Genomic DNA, 16890 nt, shown 5'->3' with positions numbered 1-16890 from the left:
CCCCACTGAATTGTATGTAGAGTTGGAAAGGACTGCACTGGTCATCTGTCCAACCCCCTGAAACACAAGAATCTTTTGCCCAACATGGGGCTTGAACCCAGTACCCTGAGATTAAGAGTCTCATGTTCCACCAACTGAGCTATCCAAGATTTACTTCCAGGTAGATGTTTGTCTAGGACTGTAGCTAAAGCATATGAAGGAGTAATTTCCTGGCGTTCAGATTTCCAAGACCACCCTCCATCTCTTCGTTATCAGCAAGTCTCTAAAAAGAAACAAAAACACTTTACATACACAAAGTTATTTATAAGGTGTAAGGAGGCAGAACTTGGAGCGAACACTCCAGGACACCTGGAAAACGAAAGTTGTTGAGCTTTCCTAAGGAAGACCCCAAAATTGTTGAGCTTTTTATTTTCAACACACACACACCCCACCACCACAAGAAGGCAAGACCTTTTGGAAACACCCCCCCCCCAATGCCCAAGAAAATCTATGAGGCAGGTCAGGCTGAGAGGCAGTGATAGGCACATTGACACCCACTGACACCCTAAACCATGGGTAGGCAAACTAAGGCCTGGGGGCCGGATCCGGCCCAATTGCTTTCTAAATCTGGCCCACTGACGGTCCGGGAAGCAGCGTGTTTTCACATGAGTAGAATGTGTGCTTTTATTTAAAATGCATCTCTGGGTTATTTGTGGGGCATAGGAATTGGTTCATTCCCCCCCTTCAAAATATAGTCCAGCCCCCCACAAGGTCTGAGGGACAGTGGACTGGCCCCCTGCTGAAAAAGTTTGCTTGTCCCTGCCCTAACCACTACACCACATTGCCTCAAGTGAGCTAACCACTTCCCACCTATCAACAATTTAATATGTTGATGTTGTTTATTATGGCTTAAATTTTTTTTATGTAAGTCACTTAGAAACATTTGTATTCTGAAAGCTGGGATACAAATAATAATTAAAAAATCAACTGTGGGGAGTAACCGGTTATGGCGCCTATGATTTAAGAGCATTTGCTGTTTCACTGTCCGCTCAGGGGTAAAACCCAAGCCAGGTCAACAAAGATACTTGGAGTCTCCATGGAGACACATCTATCCACAGCGAGCAGGTAAATACATTTTCTAGAGATCACCTCGTTTTCCACAAAGTACCCAGGAATCCTGGCTCTTTTTTTGGGGAATATAGAAAACGCCTATGGAAGAACTCAAGAGTCCCCAGTTAGTCTGGCCACCTCTTTTCCAGCAAGTTGCCTATGTGTGACAGGTAGAAATCAAACAGGTGCATCTTATCCCAGCACAGAGTTGTGCCACTGGAAGGAAAGCTTCACCTGTTGAATTTCTGAATTGTAATGCAAATCTTCTGGCACAGGTCCCTGCAGGAAGGAGGAGGGAAACAGCTAGCAACTCCCCAAGCCCTTTCCTTGGTTAGTGAGGCCTAGCGCAGCCATCTCCTCTCTACTTTCCACGCCAGTGGTTGCCATAGTAACCGCCTCTCCTGGTTGCCATACTGTAAATTCCTCCAGCTTGGACTCTTGCGGTTGTCATGGCAATGGGATGGCAAGGTGGGGGGAGGGAGGGGAACAGGGCTTCCTCCTAAAAGGATGATGCAACCTATTGACGGATTAATGGGGATGAAAAACCACAAATAACAAAAGTTCCAGTAGGGAATATTAGCAGGAACGGGAGGAGAGCAAATGCAAATTGCGGGATTTTTTTTGCTCATTTGTTTGTTTCATTTATTAATCTCTTCCCAGGAAATGTTCCAAAGCAATTTAACAATAAATAAATGAAAACTAAAAAAAGAAGAAGCATACAATGAAAACATTTTCAAATCTGATACAGATACAGACCGGAATAAAAATTACCACTTATCAGGCTTGTTGGAAAAGGAATATCTGTTGAAACTAAAAAAACACACACACCACACCAGTCAAAACAGTACTTGCCAGATATCTAACTGGAAGGGATGTTCATAGATGCTGCTTCACTTAAAGGCTTGATTGAACAGACCGCCTGAGCGCAGTGATTGTTTGGGTGCATAAAGGATGAGACAATCTTTCAGGTATCCTGGCTCCAAACTGTATAGGGCTTTATAAACCAGTACCCAACGCTGTATTTAGAGTTGTGCAGGCAGTTCCCACACTTTATTCCATCTCCCCAATGATTCCTTCCTTACCTATTTATGTTCAAGCTTTATTTCACACAACATAAAAGCCACTTCAGAGAATCTAGTGGAAGTTTAGTGCCCTGCTCATTGTTTCCAGAATAAAATCAATTTGCAATCCTGTTAACCTGGAAAATGGTGGGGATTTAGCAGTGCAATTTTCCTGGCATTTGCGAGTGTAATCATGCAAAATATTGAACCTGAATAATACACACATACACACTCACACTCACACTCATACTAAGCTGCTGAAATCTCTTCTATTATTTGTTGTTGTTTAGTCGTTTAGTCGTGTCCGACTCTTCGTGACCCCATGGACCAGAGCACGCCAGGCACTCCTGTCTTCCACTGCCTCCCGCAGTTTGGTCAAACTCATGCTGGTAGCTTCGAGAACACTGTTCAACCATCTCGTCCTCTGTCGTCCCCTTCTCCTTGTGCCCTCCATCCTTCCAGTGAGCACTCAGGGCTGATTTCCTTCAGAATGGATAGGTTTGATCTTCTTGCAGTCCATGGGACTCTCAAGAGTCTCCTCCAGCACCATAATTCAAAAGCATCAATTCTTCGGCAATCATCCTTCTTTATGGTCCAGCTCTCACTTCCATACATCACTACTGGGAAAACTATAGCTTTAACTAAACGGACCTTTGTCGGCAAGGTGATGTCTCTGCTTTTTAAGATGCTGTCTAGGTTTGTCATTGCTTTTCTCCCAAGAAGCAGGCGTCTTTTAATTCCGTGGCTGCTGTCACCATCTGCATTGATCATGGAGCCCAAGAAAGTAAAATCTCTCACTGCCTCCATTTCTTCCCCTTCTATTTGCCAGCAGGTGATGGGACCAGTGGCCATGATCTTCGTTTTTTTGATGTTGAGCTTCAAACCATATTTTGCGCTCTCCTCTTTCACCCTCATTAAAATGTTATTTAATTCCTCCTCACTTTACATTTAAGTAAATGTAAATGCTGGGATTCTGAATAGAACTCTTTAAGCTAGATGCACAACAGTTTGGCTTCAAAATAAAAAAAACACCAATCAGTTCCAACCTCTGTGTACAGATATATTTTTGAACTACAATAGCTGTTATGGCTTTGAAAGAATTCCTTTACACGTGGCCTGGGAAAAATTCTTTACAAAGCCTTTCACGTAGAGCTATATGAGTGAAGGCCTTCCGACTGGGACAAGATTTTAATGGCATAAATGAATAAAGCTGTTCTTCTGAATAAAAGATAATCTAACCCTGTTGATGTTTTGTGAACAGGGGGTTGCTCTAATATATCCCAGACCTATATACTCCATTAAGTTCTGCAATGCACACAGTGAGTCACATGTACTTTGTCCTAGAAGGAGATCTGTGACTAAAGTTCCTTTTCTCCGTCCTCAAGGAGGAAAGCAGAGGGACGCGTGTGGCGCTGTGGGTTAAACCACAAAGCCTAGGACTTGCCTATCAGAAGGTCGGCGGTTCAAATCCCCATGACAGGGTGAGCTCCCGTTCCTTGGTCCCAGCTCCTGCCAACCTAGCAGGATTTTGAATTTACCTTTAACTTTAAGGAGGAAAGCAACTGAGTGGGGCTGTATTTGAATTTGGGTTGTGAGGTTTGAGTCTTTCTGCTAAACGGCCTTGGTCCAGTATACCTGAAGGAGCGTCTCCACCTCCATCGTTCTACCCGGACACTGAGGTCAAGTGCCGAGAGCCTTCTGGTGGTTCCCTCGCTATGAGAAGCCAAGTTACAGGGAACCAGACAGAGGGCCTTCTCGGCAGCACCCGCCCTGTGGAACACCCTCCCACCAGATGTCAAAGAGAAAAATAACTACCAAACTTTTAGAAGACATCTGAAGGCAGCCCTGTTTAGGGAAGCTTTTAATGTTTAATAGGTTACTGTATTTTAGTGTTTTGTTGGAAGCCGCTGGGGAAACCAAGCCAGATGGGCTTGGTATAAATAATAAATTATTATTATTATTAATTATTATTATTATTATTATTATTACAGCTGATCTTTACCCACAGCCTGAAAACTGTTCCTTTGGACCTGTTTGCCCCATAGAACAGCACCTTTTGGTCTTAACCCACAGGGCAAATAGCTCTGTGGGGAGTGACAGCGCTAGAATCCAGTCTAGAAAATTAGGACATGGAAAGGGTGGACTCCCTCCTTTCTATTGTCACAGTTACAACACAAGCTGCACTTCCCCTTTGAATTATCCCAGTTGGGTCTCAGGCCACCATGTCTAGTTTGGCTGTGTTGTTTAAAGAAGAGAATTAAAATCCAGCACATCAAAAGCCCACTAGCCCACAGAGTGGCGCAGAGAGACCTTCCTAGCAATATGCGAATGCAAATAAATAAAAAATGCGTTTTTCCAATGCCTCTTAGACATCATTCGCTTGAAAATAAAATCCTTAAACTCAGATGTTCGGCTCCAAACAAGCTTTATTGCATTAACAAAATAACATGGCGTGCCTTGACAATCAGAGGGATGTTACTGCCAGTGTTGGAGAAGACGGGACTGTGGAGGTCTGTCATTCCCTCTTCAGTCTTGCTTTTCAGTTGCTGGCTTGGGTGGTTTCCCAGTTGCTGGTTTGGGTGGTTTTTCAGTCTCTGGCTTGGGTGGTTTTCCAGTCTCTGGCTTGGGTGGTTTTCCAGTCTCTGGCTTGGGTGGTTTTTCAGTCTCTGGCTTGGGTGGTTTTTCAGTCGCCGGCTTGTGTGGCTTCATCCGTTCTGAAAAAGAAACACACATGAAGACTATGGGAAAGCATAAAAGGCCAGAAGTCAGGAAGGGAACCTGGCTTACTGGGGCAAATCCTTAACCAGGTTCCTAGGCAGGAAGTCCCACGGAATTCAGAGGGACTTACTTGTGAGTAAACGTGTTCAGGCTTGCGCTGCTCATTTCCAGAAAATCTCATTGGAGAAACCTTGATCCATGCATCTACAGTGGTACCTTGGTTCTCAAACGCCTTGGTTTCCAAACACTGAAAACCCGGAAGTAAATGTTCTGGTTTTCAAATGTTTTTCAGAAGCCGAACGTTCGATGCAACTGTCAGCTATTGTTTCTGGGGCGCCTGCACCAATCAGAAGCTGCACCTTGCGTTTTCAAACATTTCAGAAGTCAAACGGACTTCCGGAACGGATTAAGTTTGGCGCTTTTGTTTTTGCTATTTATTTTACGTTTTTGTTTTTGAGGCTTCATCAGTTAATTGGGTTTTGTAACTGTGTGGAACACAGTTCAGCTACTGATTGATTGATTGAGTGAGTGAGTGACTGCGGAAATGGATAGAAGCCCCCCCCCCCATCCAAACAATGACTATCATCAGTGCAGGTAAGAAAAAAAGATTAATTTTAATTTTTATCAATCAACAATACTGTCTTATTAATTTTATAGTACAGCACATTGATTATTGCTTGCATTTTATGGATCAGTGGTCTCATTAGATTGTAAAATTCAGGTTAAATTGCTGGGTTTTGGGGGGGTTGTTTTTAAAAGTCTGGGACAGATTAATCCGTTTTGCATTACTTTCTATGGGAAAGCGCGCCTTGGTTTTGGAACGCTTTGGTTTTGGAACGCACTTCTGGAACGGATTAAGTTTGAGAACCAAGGTACCACTGTAGCCTGTTTGCCCTCAAGGGCAGTGGAAGACGGGAGCAGGAGGCATCTTGTCCTCAGGCAGCAAAATGTGGAGAGACCATACTGTGGCTCAGGGCTAGAGTATCTGCTTTGTGTTCAGAATGTCCTAGGTTCAGTCCCTAGCATCTGCAGGTAGAGCTGGGAATGGTCCCTGCCTGATACCCTGGACAGCTACTGCCAGTCCGTGTGGGCAATACTGTGAGCTCCCTATGTTTCTAATGACATTGTCCCTTCTCCTGTGCCAGGGCCACCCAGTCACCAAGATCTTTATCTGAGCCTCTGCTTTGGGTGCCCTTATCAGATTGGTGTTTAATTTAAATGTCTTAGCTCAGAGTTTCATGTTTGTCTCCATTATATTTAATTGGCAAAGATCTGCCCCACCCCTTCAATAAAAAGTGTTTGGAAATAACTTATCGGAGCCCAGTGTGCTTGTAGGTAAAATGCCCACTGAAACAAGCTCTTTCTTTTTTTATTTATTTCTAAGTTAATTCCCCCCCCCCATCCTCCCTGACTTCTGTGCAGTGGTACCTCGGGTTAAGAACTTAATTTGTTCTAGAGGTCTGTTCTTAACCTGAAACTGTTCTTAACCTGAGGTACCACTTTAACTAATTGGGCCTCCCACCACCACCACTCGATTTCTGTTCTCATCCTGAGGTAAAGTTCTTAACCCAAGGTACTATTTCTGGGTTAGTGGAGTCTGTAACCTGAAGCGTCTGTAACCCGAGCTACCACTGTATAATTTTATTTATTTATCCAAAATGTTTCTATCCTGTCTGCTAGGACCAGGTCCCCGCGAGGCAGTTTCCAGAAATAGGTAAAAATAATATTGTATACTTTTTTAAAAAGTAATTTAAAACTAAGCACCAGGTAAAATATGAGGTTTTTGAGAGAAGGTTAAACAACAGAATCAGGGAAGTCTTAAGCATGGCAAATAAGCATCCAGAGAGGGTATTCTGTATGTTTTTAAGAGAAGTGTGTCAGGCTCAGACTCTGAATGCGCTGGAACCTTACCCTTCAGCTGTTACATACTACAACTTCCACCAGCCCCAGCTCTCATGGCCGTGCTGGCTGCAGCTGATGGGTTTTGTAGTACAGAAAAGGATACAACCTTGGGGAAGGTGGGTGAATGATAAGACCCCCTGCACCAGCCCACTCCTCTTACCTTTGGCCTTGTTACAAATCCACTTTATGATCTTAAAAATAAATTTCACTATGGTCCAAACAAAATTCAAGTTGCACATCTTGGCAGTTTGCTGGGTTCACCTTTACCTGCAGGTAGACATTGGGAAGAAATAAGTCACAGATCAGCTCCAAGATAGAACCAGGGTAAGCATCCTCCTTACTGCATAGGATTTCCCACAGTTTTTACTGGCCTTGCTCTTTTACATTTATAACAGTAGGCCAACATGCAGAAATTAAACCGACAAACAGTTCCTCCATCTCTTTGTCTCCATGCCAGAAAAAGGCTTCACTTGTTATCTTTAATAGTCTGCATCTGAAACAGAATTGCCTTTTCCTTTGGGGTTTTTAAAATTTTGTTTCTAAGATGTATTTGCTGTTTTGTCACTCGTTGTTTGCCATGCCCATTGGCCTCCATTGGGAGGAAGGGCAGGATATAAATTTAGTACATTTAGTGTGGATCTACACACAGGATAAAACCCTGCTATAAATAAGTCAGAAATTAAATCATTATGACAAAAGGGAAAAAAGCGCTATGTAAAATCACAAAGATATTTTTTTTGCTCTCCAGCACCATCTGGTGTTGCATGTTTATAACGCATTCAAAGTTTTGTTTTTTTCACTAATGTAGCTGAGTTCAGTAGACTGTCATTCTTGTTCACCTTACAGTCACCATCCCCTTTGCATGCTGTATTGACTTGCCTTCCAGCACAGATGTCTACCTGATCAAAGTAACTTTGCTTCTGAGGTTTTTCTCCCCTAACTTCAGTGATAGTAAAATATCCACTAAAAATACAAGAACATTTTGTCCACAGAGACCATACAGGAGCGCTTGACAAAGGACAGACAAGCACATGGGGCTCCTGGTGTGCTCATAACCGTGGCAGGATTGTGCAAAGCTAAGGAAGGGGCTTGTTGAAAGCAAATTCACACACCTATTTGGGAAATACTCTGGAATTGCATGTCACTCAGATCAAGGTGCCCTGCCTTGCCCGGCTCCACCCAGCTGCTGATGCAGCTTTTAATGGGTGATTGCAGGGACACCTGAGCACAGAGTTTGTTGCTTCACAAGCCATCCACCGTATCTCTTCCCAATTTAATTCACAAAAATAAAGGCAAAATTATTCAGAAAAAACTATAAATATTTATTACAGAAGGACACACACACACACACACGACCACAAACAAATACCGTATTGGCCCGAATATAAGCCGCACCTTTAAAATTCAAGGGGGAAAAAGAAAAAAATACAATACCCGAATATAAGCCGCTGCCTTAAAATTCCGCAGGCACTCACACCTGTTCCGTTTTACTGTATGTCTGTTCCAGCAGTGATATCATAAAAGTCAGTTTTTGTAAGGTACCGAATTTAAGCCACACTTTAACTTGTCTCGGTTGGAATTGGGGGGGGGGGGGGGAGAGTGAGGCTTATATTCAGGTCAATACAGTATTAAACAAAACAAAAAGTTCCTCAAAGTAGGAAACATCCCCGCCCCCCTTGCTTCTCTGGTTACTAGTACAAACAAAAAATTATAAGGAGGAAACAGCTCTGAACATCTTCATGGTGTTGGGCTTTCAAGGCTTTCCTCCATTATCTGATATAGTGGTTACTAAATACTCCTCAAAAAAAAATTAGTGAGAGCAGCAGTGTGGTCAGCACTGGGTAAAAAGCCAGCAGTCCTTTTACTACTAAATAATCCTAATATTCAAATAGCAGTCACATGTTTTTTCCTGTGAGATCCTGCTGGAGCCCAGGATGATCTCGGCCGCCTCTCCTTGCTTCTCCAGCGTTGGCCACACATGCACAGACACCCCTTGGATTCTGCCGCCTGAGGCAGCTTCCTCCGTCTGCCCTATGGCCAGGCCGGCCCTGGCCATATTTCTGGGTTAGGGTTGGCTGAGTGGTGCCAGACAGCTGATTGGCCAGGAAACAGAAGACTGACAAAAATGCCTCCACAAGCCTCTGCAGATTCATCGAAGTATAAAATGTGTGCTGGATGGGGAAGTGTGGCTTTGATATTTCTTTCTTTTTGCAGCATTAAAAACATTTCTCGATATTCTGATTGACAGAGATGTGCCCCGGAAGCCGTAATGGAAGAGTCTCTTTGGGTGGCATGCATATTTGTGGTATGATAAGGTCAAAGCACATAAAGCATTTAAAAACCATATTGTCAGGAAAGCATTGTTTAATGTCTGGACAAGATATAAGGATCTACTTGAAAATAAAACTCCAAGGTGGTTGTCACCGATGGAAGCGAAGGCTCAGAAAATGCTCAATATGGAGGCCAAATGGCCGAAATATTGGGAAATTCTGGAACAAGAGGGAGATAAATTGAAATTGCAGAGCTTTGAAAAATTAAAAAAACAAAGTGCGAGATTGGCTTCACTATTATCAAATAATGGAGGCATACAATTTGGATAAGAAAATTGGCTTCCAGGTGGAAAAATCAAAACTGGAAACAGAACTGTTAGATCCTAAAGTTAAGAATTTGTCAAGAATGTATAACTTGCTGTTGAAATGGAATACTCAAGATGAAACAGTGAAATCTGTTATGATTAAATGGGCACAAGATGTTGGACATAACATTATGATGGCTGACTGGGAACAGTTATGGACCACAGGTATGAAGTTCACGGCATGTAATGCCTTAAGAGAGAATATTATGATAATAAATGTTGGAAATGCAAAGAAACTGAAGGTACATTCTTTCACCTTTGGTGGATGTGCCCAAGGATTAAGGCTTTCTGGGAGATGACCTATAACAAAATGAAAAAAGTATTTAAATATACCTTCCTGAAGAAACCAGAGGCCTTTCTCCTGGGCATGGTTGGCCAATTGGTGCCAAAGAAGGATAGAATTTTCTTTATGTATGCCACAACAGCAGCAAGAATTCTCATTGCAAAGTACTGGAAGACACAAGATCTACCCACCCTGGAAGAATGGCAGATGAAGGTGATGGACTATATGGAACTGGCGGAAATGACTGGCAGAATCCGAGACCAGGGAGAAGAGTCGGTTGAAGAAGATTGGAAGAAATTTAAAGACTATCTACAGAAATACTGTAAAATTAATGAATGTTAGAATGATGTTGGAATGAAGTTAAGGGGTTTTTAGCAGCAATGTTATAAGGAGTATGTAAAAATGGACAGTTAACAGATGATAATATACAGTTATTACATATTAAGACAAGGGTTTAAGATAAAAACAAAGAGGGAAAGGATTTGCTGAATTAACTTACTGAACTGGAATACAAAAAAGGGGAGGTGTGAGGAGGTCAGGGAAACAAGTGAATGAAAGACAAGATATGGAAAGATTGATTTGTTTTTAATTGTTTTTACTTTTTCGTATTTTGTACTCTCTTTTTTCTTTTTTTATTCTTTTTTTCTTTTCTTTTTCTTTTTCTTATTATTACTATTGTAACTTTTTTTTTTATTCCTGAAACTTTAATAAATATCTCGTAATGGAAGAGTCTCCACTGTTTACAACATCTGACTGTTCTTTTATGAAGGAAAATTACTTCAGTCCAATTAAGCTGAGGCTCCACTAAGCACTCCAATTTCACAAGTCCACATTGATGTTATTTATTAATTGAGGTTAAAGAGGAGCTAAGAAGCATTGCATTGTATTCAATGTAGCACTAAGGTGAGACTTGCACAAGGATTTCTCTTTGCACAATGAAATGCTCCCCTCATATCCAGTCCCCACAACTCTCTGGGGAAGATTTGGGGTAGGGGAGGGTAAACATCTCATTGCACTAGTGATAATTCTAGAGCAAAAATAACAAAAGTAGTTGAATGCTGCCCATGATAACTGAACAAATTTAATACATTTAATGATGACTTTCATATTTATTTTGTTGTAAAAATAATAATCAGAATTACCCACATGGGATTAATAAAACTACTGTTCACCAGTAAAAGTGGTTTTATTAATTGCATTACAGCAAAGGTAGTTTGCATTTCAGCCACCAGAATGGAAGCGCTAGAGGCCAGAAATGGATGACTCTGGCAAGCGAGCCAATCCAACTTCCCTAAGTGGAAGGCAAAATCACCTGTGTTCCTAGACGAGCAGCTTCTCTTTCCAGTCTATTTCTGAAATTCCTTTGTAGTAAAACAGCTACTTTGAGATCTTGTATAGAATGTCCTGGGAGATTGAATTGTTCTCCTACTGGTTTCTCTGTTTTGTGATTCTTGATGTCAGATTTTTACTACAAAGGAATTTTAGAAATAGACTGGAAAGAGAAGCTGCTGAATTGCAATTCATTACCAAACTTAAAACCATGGAGAGACCTGGTCTGAACAAAGACATTGGATTCTTATCTCATTATACATGACTAAGCCATTTTTCACCTTCTCACCCCTTGCCTTTTCCTGTAAGACCTATTGCAGTCGTTAAGAGTTGTCAACAGGCTCATCTCAGCTACCTGCCAATCTCCCATTCCCACCACCCTTCTGAGTAATACCCCTCCCCACCTTCTCACTATATAGAAGGATCTGGCAACTTCTGTTTCAGTGTATCTGAAGAAGTGTGCATGCACACGAAAGCTCATACCAAGAACTAACTTAGTTGGTCTTTAAGGTGCTACTGGAAGGAATTTTTTTATTTTACTTAATTCCTAAACAGGCTTCTAAGCGGCTTGGAAAGTATCAAAGACAGTTACACAAAGATTAAACCGTGAGCACCCATAATTAGACATTAAAACAACCCCATCTGTCTAGCAGTCCGTTTTCCTTCTGCTCGAGGAACAAGGTAGGCTTCCACCATCCTGCACCACCAATCGGTGCAGCCCTGTAATAATTTCCCCCCATTTCCCTTTCTCTCTCCAGGCAATCATCATCCTATTGGACCTGCAGGATTCCTAATGCTTCCGGAGCAAATCACGTTCACCTCTGAAGTCTTCTTCCCCTCTTTTCAACCGGCGAACAAAGAAGTTCTAACTTACAAGGTGGCGATGTTTATTCTGTCTTGGACGCCTTCTCCTGGTGATGTTCCAGTGGTCTAAGAATCTCAGGTGCCTTTATGTACGCAGCTTCTCCTTTCCTTCCCAGAACTGGTAGGTGGCTGCTAATTCAGTTTGGGGTGGAGTGATTGATTGATCTTTTGCAATAATCCACAGGGAGGTTTGTGCCGGTTCAACTGGTCTCCGTCTACTGTCACCTGCTCCTGACTTGTGTGGGTTGTCTCATTCAACCATCGGTACTTAACACACCTCAGAATGTATTCCAGCCCTTGGTGCTCCATGAATCTAATGTGCAATTGGAAATTGTTCAGGGATTAAAGCAGGAAATGCGGAAGATCAGTGCACAGCAGTTCTTAAGAAGGCTTCTCTATCCTGGCTGAGTCACTAATTGGACAGATTTGAGAAGATTAGCCGCACATTAATATGAAGTTCACACTCGGCTTGGTCCAATAAATCAAATGCATTCCTGGGCAGCAAACAGACTGTGTCACAATTGCGATGCTTCAAAAGAACCCAAAGCAATTACTGCCCAAGTCTCTGGAGATAGTTACCTAAAGAAAACCCAAAAGGTACCCAAAGCTAAGTCCATCAGCCTTGGACTGAAGGAATGGGTTTCCCAAATCTAAAGCCTGACTGTGCAGTCAGTCTGAAACGGGCCCCCAAACCCCCATTTTTCCTTCTCCAAGGGTCCATTAGCTAAAAAGCATTAACTTGAGCACTTGAGCCAATGTATAGCAGGAACCCAGCTGTATAAACAAAGCCCTCTCCTTTATCAGTCCGTGACGCTTAATGGATGGTCTTGTCAGTTCCACTTACGTGTATGAACGTACGAGGCTGGATTCCTGGGGAAGGGGGGAGAGGGAGAAGGTGCCTGGAGGATATATATACTGTGTGAAATTTCTCTTTCTTCGGACTTGCTGTGAACTTACCATGCAAGTGCCTTTCTGCTACTCCGGAGAGCAGAAATAAAGAACTCTTTCTCTGAATCAACCTCAGTGTCTTTTGACTCCTTCCTCCCTCTCTGGGAGCAACGCTCACCCTACCAATCGGTAAAGTCTAAGAAGGCTACAGGACAGACCACACCTGGAGTACTGTGCACCACGATTTGAAAAGGATGTTGACAAGTTGGGAGGTGTGCAGAGGAGAGCAACTGGGATGATTAAGGGTCTGGAAGCTGAGCCTTATGAGGAACGGTTGAAGGAGCTGGGTATGTTTAGCCTGGAAAGGAGGAGACTGAGAGGAGATAGGGTAGCCATCTTCAGATATTTGAAGGGCTGTGACATGGAGAGTGGAGCAAGCTCGTTTCGCCTGCTCTGGAGGGTAGGACTCGAACCAGCGGCTTCAAGTTGCAGGAAAGGAGATTCCAACTAGAAAGACGGAAAAGCTTTCTGACAGGAAGAGCCATTTGATAGTGTAATAGACTCCCTCAGGAGGTTGTGGACTCTCCTTCCCTGGAGGATTTTAGGCAGAGGTTGGATGGCCATCTGTCATGGATGCTTTAGATGAGATTCCTGCGTTGCAGGGGGGTGGAGTAGATCAGGGGTAGGCCTTCTCAATCTGGCCTGTGGACGGTCCAGGAATCAGTGTGTTTTTACGTGAGTAGAATGTGTCCTTTTATTTAAAATGCATCTCTGGGTTATTTGTGGGGCCTGCCTGGTATTTTTACATGAGCAGAATGTGTGCTTTTATTTAAAATGCATCTCTGAGTTATTTGTGGGGCATAGGAATTCCTTCATTCCCCCCCCCCCAAATATAGTCCGCCCCATCACATGGTCTGAGGGATGATGGACTGACCCACGACTGAAAAAGGTTGCTGACCCCTGGATTGGTGACCCTCGGGGTCCCTTCCCACTCATGATTCTGTGATTCTGTGCTTCTATACCCCTTCATGGATCACTGCCTTGTCGTGGCAAAGGGGCTTGAATAACTCAGAGACGCTATGAGCTATGCCGTGCAGGGCCACCCAAGACAGACAGGTCCTAGCCGAGAGTTTAGACTAAATGTGATCCACCTGGAGAAGGAACTGGCAATCCACTCCAGTATTTTGCCAAGAAAACTCCATGGACATAAAAAAGGAGAAGCTTTAAGAAGAAAGTGAGAGCCAGTGTGGTATAATGGTTCATAGAATCATAGAGTTGGAAGAGACCACAAGGGCCATCGAGTCCAACCCCCTGCCAAGCAGGAAACACCATCAGAGCACTCCTGACATATGGTTGTCAAGCCTCTGCTTAAAGACCTCCAAAGCAGGAGACACCACCACACTCCTTGGCAGCAAATTCCACTGTCGAACACCTCTTACTGTCAGGAAGTTCTTCCTAATGTTTAGGTGGAATCTTCTTTCTTGTAGTTTGGATCCATTGCTCCGTGTCCGCTTCTCTGGAGCAGCAGAAAACAACCTTTCTCCCTCCTCTATGTGACATCCTTTTATATATTTGAACATGGCTATCATATCACCCCTTAACCTCCTCTTCTCCAGGCTAAACATGCCCAGCTCCCTTAGCCGTTCCTCATAAGGCATCGTTTCCAGGCCTTTGACCATTTTGGTTGCCCTCCTCTGGACACGTTCCAGTTTGTCAGTGTCCTTCTTGAACTGTGGTGCCCAGAACTGGACACAGTACTCCAGGTGAGGTCTGACCAGAGCAGAATACAGTGGCACTATTACTTCCCTTGATCTAGATGCTATGCTCCTATTGATGCAGCCCAGAATTGCATTGGCTTTTTTAGCTGCCGCGTCACACTGTTGGCTTATGTCAGGTTTGTGGTCAACCAAGGCTCCTAGATCCTTTTCACATGTACTGCTCTCAAGCCAGGTGTCACCCATCTTGTATTTGTGCCTCTCATTTTTTTTGCCCAAGTGCAATACTTTACATTTCTCCCTGTTAAAATTCATCTTGTTTGTTTTTGCCCAGTTCTCTAATCTGTCAAGGTCGTTTTGAAGTGTGGTTAAGAGCAGTGGACTCGTAATCTGGTGAACCGGGTTCGAGTCGGCTGGGCTGAGAGGCAGTGCCAGGCCCAAGGTTTTAAGGCGGCTTCCTAGGCTCCCATGCGTCAGTGTAAGGCGCTGTCCCATCACCCGTGTTGGATTGAGATGGAATGGGAAGGGCCGCCATCTTGCCCTTTACCTCAGGCAACAGAATGTCTCCTCCCACACTGAGTCATTGAGATCTCAAGGCTCAATCTGAGCCTCTCCTTTGGGTGCCCTTAATCCTTTCGCTGCTTGCTTTAAGCAGCTTAGCTTCGCAATATCATATTTGGCTTTTGGCTCTGTTCTTCGACAAGCTGGAACGTGCTCAGAGGTGGGCGGCCAAGATGCGAAAGTGCCTTGGAGCCAAGCCTTATGAGGAACGGTTGAAGGAGTTGGGTGTGGTTAGCCTGCTAAAGAGGGGACTGTGAGGAGATAGGGTAGCCACCGTCAGATATCTGAAGGCCTGTGTCACATGGAAGAGGGAGCAAGCTTGTTTTCTCCTGCTCTGGAGGGTAGGATTCGAACTCATGGCTTCAATAAGAGCTGTTGCACAGTGAAGCTGTCTCCCTCGGGAGGTTGTGGGCTCTCCTTCCTTGCAGGTTTTTAAGCAGAGGTTGGATGGTCTTCTGCCATGGACGCTTCAGCTGAGATTAATGCATTGCAGGGGGTTGGTCTAGATGACCCCTGGGGTTCCCTCCCAATTCTCTGATTCTCTGATTATAAACCCTTCTTCCAAAAAGTTCAAATGCGGATTGATGACCTGTGGCACTCTTATTACGAGCAGGTTGGTGCAGCCAGTGCCCCCCCATAGCTGTCACCGTTTCCCTTTTTAAATGGAAAATTCCCTTATTCCAAATAGGATTCCTCGCAAGAAAAGTGAAAGGTGACAGCTATGCCCCCCCCCTCCGCACCCAGAGGTACATGGGGCGGCTGGTGGTCTCACAACCCTGCCAGGATTGTCCTAAGGCACCAGTTTGCATAGATTGGACTCGCCAGGTTGGGTGACAAAAATGGGAGCTGTAATTTGTGCTGGCTATTCCGGTTGGGCAAATCATGGCAACTGTGTGTACATAACTCCAAGGGTGGCGCTGTGGTCTAAACCACAGAGCCTAGGGCTTGCCGATCAGAAGGTCGGCGGTTCGAATCCCCGCGACGGGGTGAGCTCCTGTTGCTCGGTCCCTGCTCCTGCCAACCTAATAGTTCAAAAGCACATCAAAGTGCAAGTAGATAAATAGGTACTTCTCTGGCGGGAAGGTAAACGGCGTTTCCGTGCGCTGCTCTGGTTCGCCAGAAGTGGCTTAGTCATGCTGGTCACATGACCTGGAAGCCAGTAAAGCGAGATGAGCGCCGCAACCCCAGAGTCGTCCGCGACTGGACCTAATGGTCAGGGGTCCCTTTACCTTTACCTAACAGACTGGGAAGGAGCCATGGAAAGGGAAGGGAGTGGCTGGAGCAATGGTGGGAAGATGGCTTACAAATGCAATTCCCCCCACCCTCTTTCCCCCCTGGCAAGTGTTTCAAGGCTTTATTAGCTGCAGGAACAATCAGAAATCTGCCGGATGCATGGAAGGCCGTGGACGGGAGGAACTGTGGCAGGCGACCCATAAAAGGGGGCTCTTCCTGTTGCTGTTTTTGCCTGTCGCCCTTCTGCACCCTACAGGAGGATGTGAGAAATGTCAAGGGCAAACCCAAGGTTACCCAATCTGATTTGCCGGCAGGTGCCGTTGGGAACGTTGCCTTGAAGAGACAGAGTGTTTTGATGCACACTCAAATTCACCAAACTCGGCTGATGCATCTCAGATGCAGGAAACACCACAGGTGTGTGCTCAGAGGTAGGCGGAAGTGTGTGTGTGTGTTGTTCCTACTGAAGAAAGTATACCATCAACATTTCACATCTGAAAAGAGAGACCTGCTTATACAAGACCTCCATCTCAAGGGCTGTTATCCAAGCATGTTTCCTATTGCACAGTGGAGTATCGTGGGGGGTGCAGGGGGGGCCGGCCGCACCGGGCGCAA

At 44.3% G+C, this 16890-nt stretch overlaps 1 protein-coding gene and 1 long non-coding RNA gene across 3 annotated transcripts in view; one reads left to right on the top strand and one right to left on the bottom strand.

Annotated features, from left to right (window-relative positions):
- Positions 1–16890, top strand: part of DDAH2 (DDAH family member 2, ADMA-independent) — a 323504-nt gene that overhangs the window by 7579 nt on the left and 299035 nt on the right. The window lies entirely within an intron of this gene.
- LOC310702043 lies at positions 4559–15046 on the bottom strand. 2 transcript variants are annotated; one of them, XR_014523154.1, is made up of 4 exons: positions 15032–15046; positions 11892–12460; positions 6931–7037; positions 4559–4864 (listed from the first exon to the last, which is right to left on the bottom strand). It is a non-coding gene; the product is annotated as an uncharacterized lncRNA (long non-coding RNA). The 2 variants fall into 2 exon arrangements; XR_014523155.1 differs by having other exon boundaries at positions 11892–12194.

The sequence above is a fragment of the Podarcis liolepis genome, assembly GCF_965112155.1.
Source record: "Podarcis liolepis genome assembly, chromosome: 2".
Lineage (NCBI taxonomy): Eukaryota > Metazoa > Chordata > Lepidosauria > Squamata > Lacertidae > Podarcis > Podarcis liolepis.
This window is presented reverse-complemented; position numbering and strand designations above follow the sequence as displayed.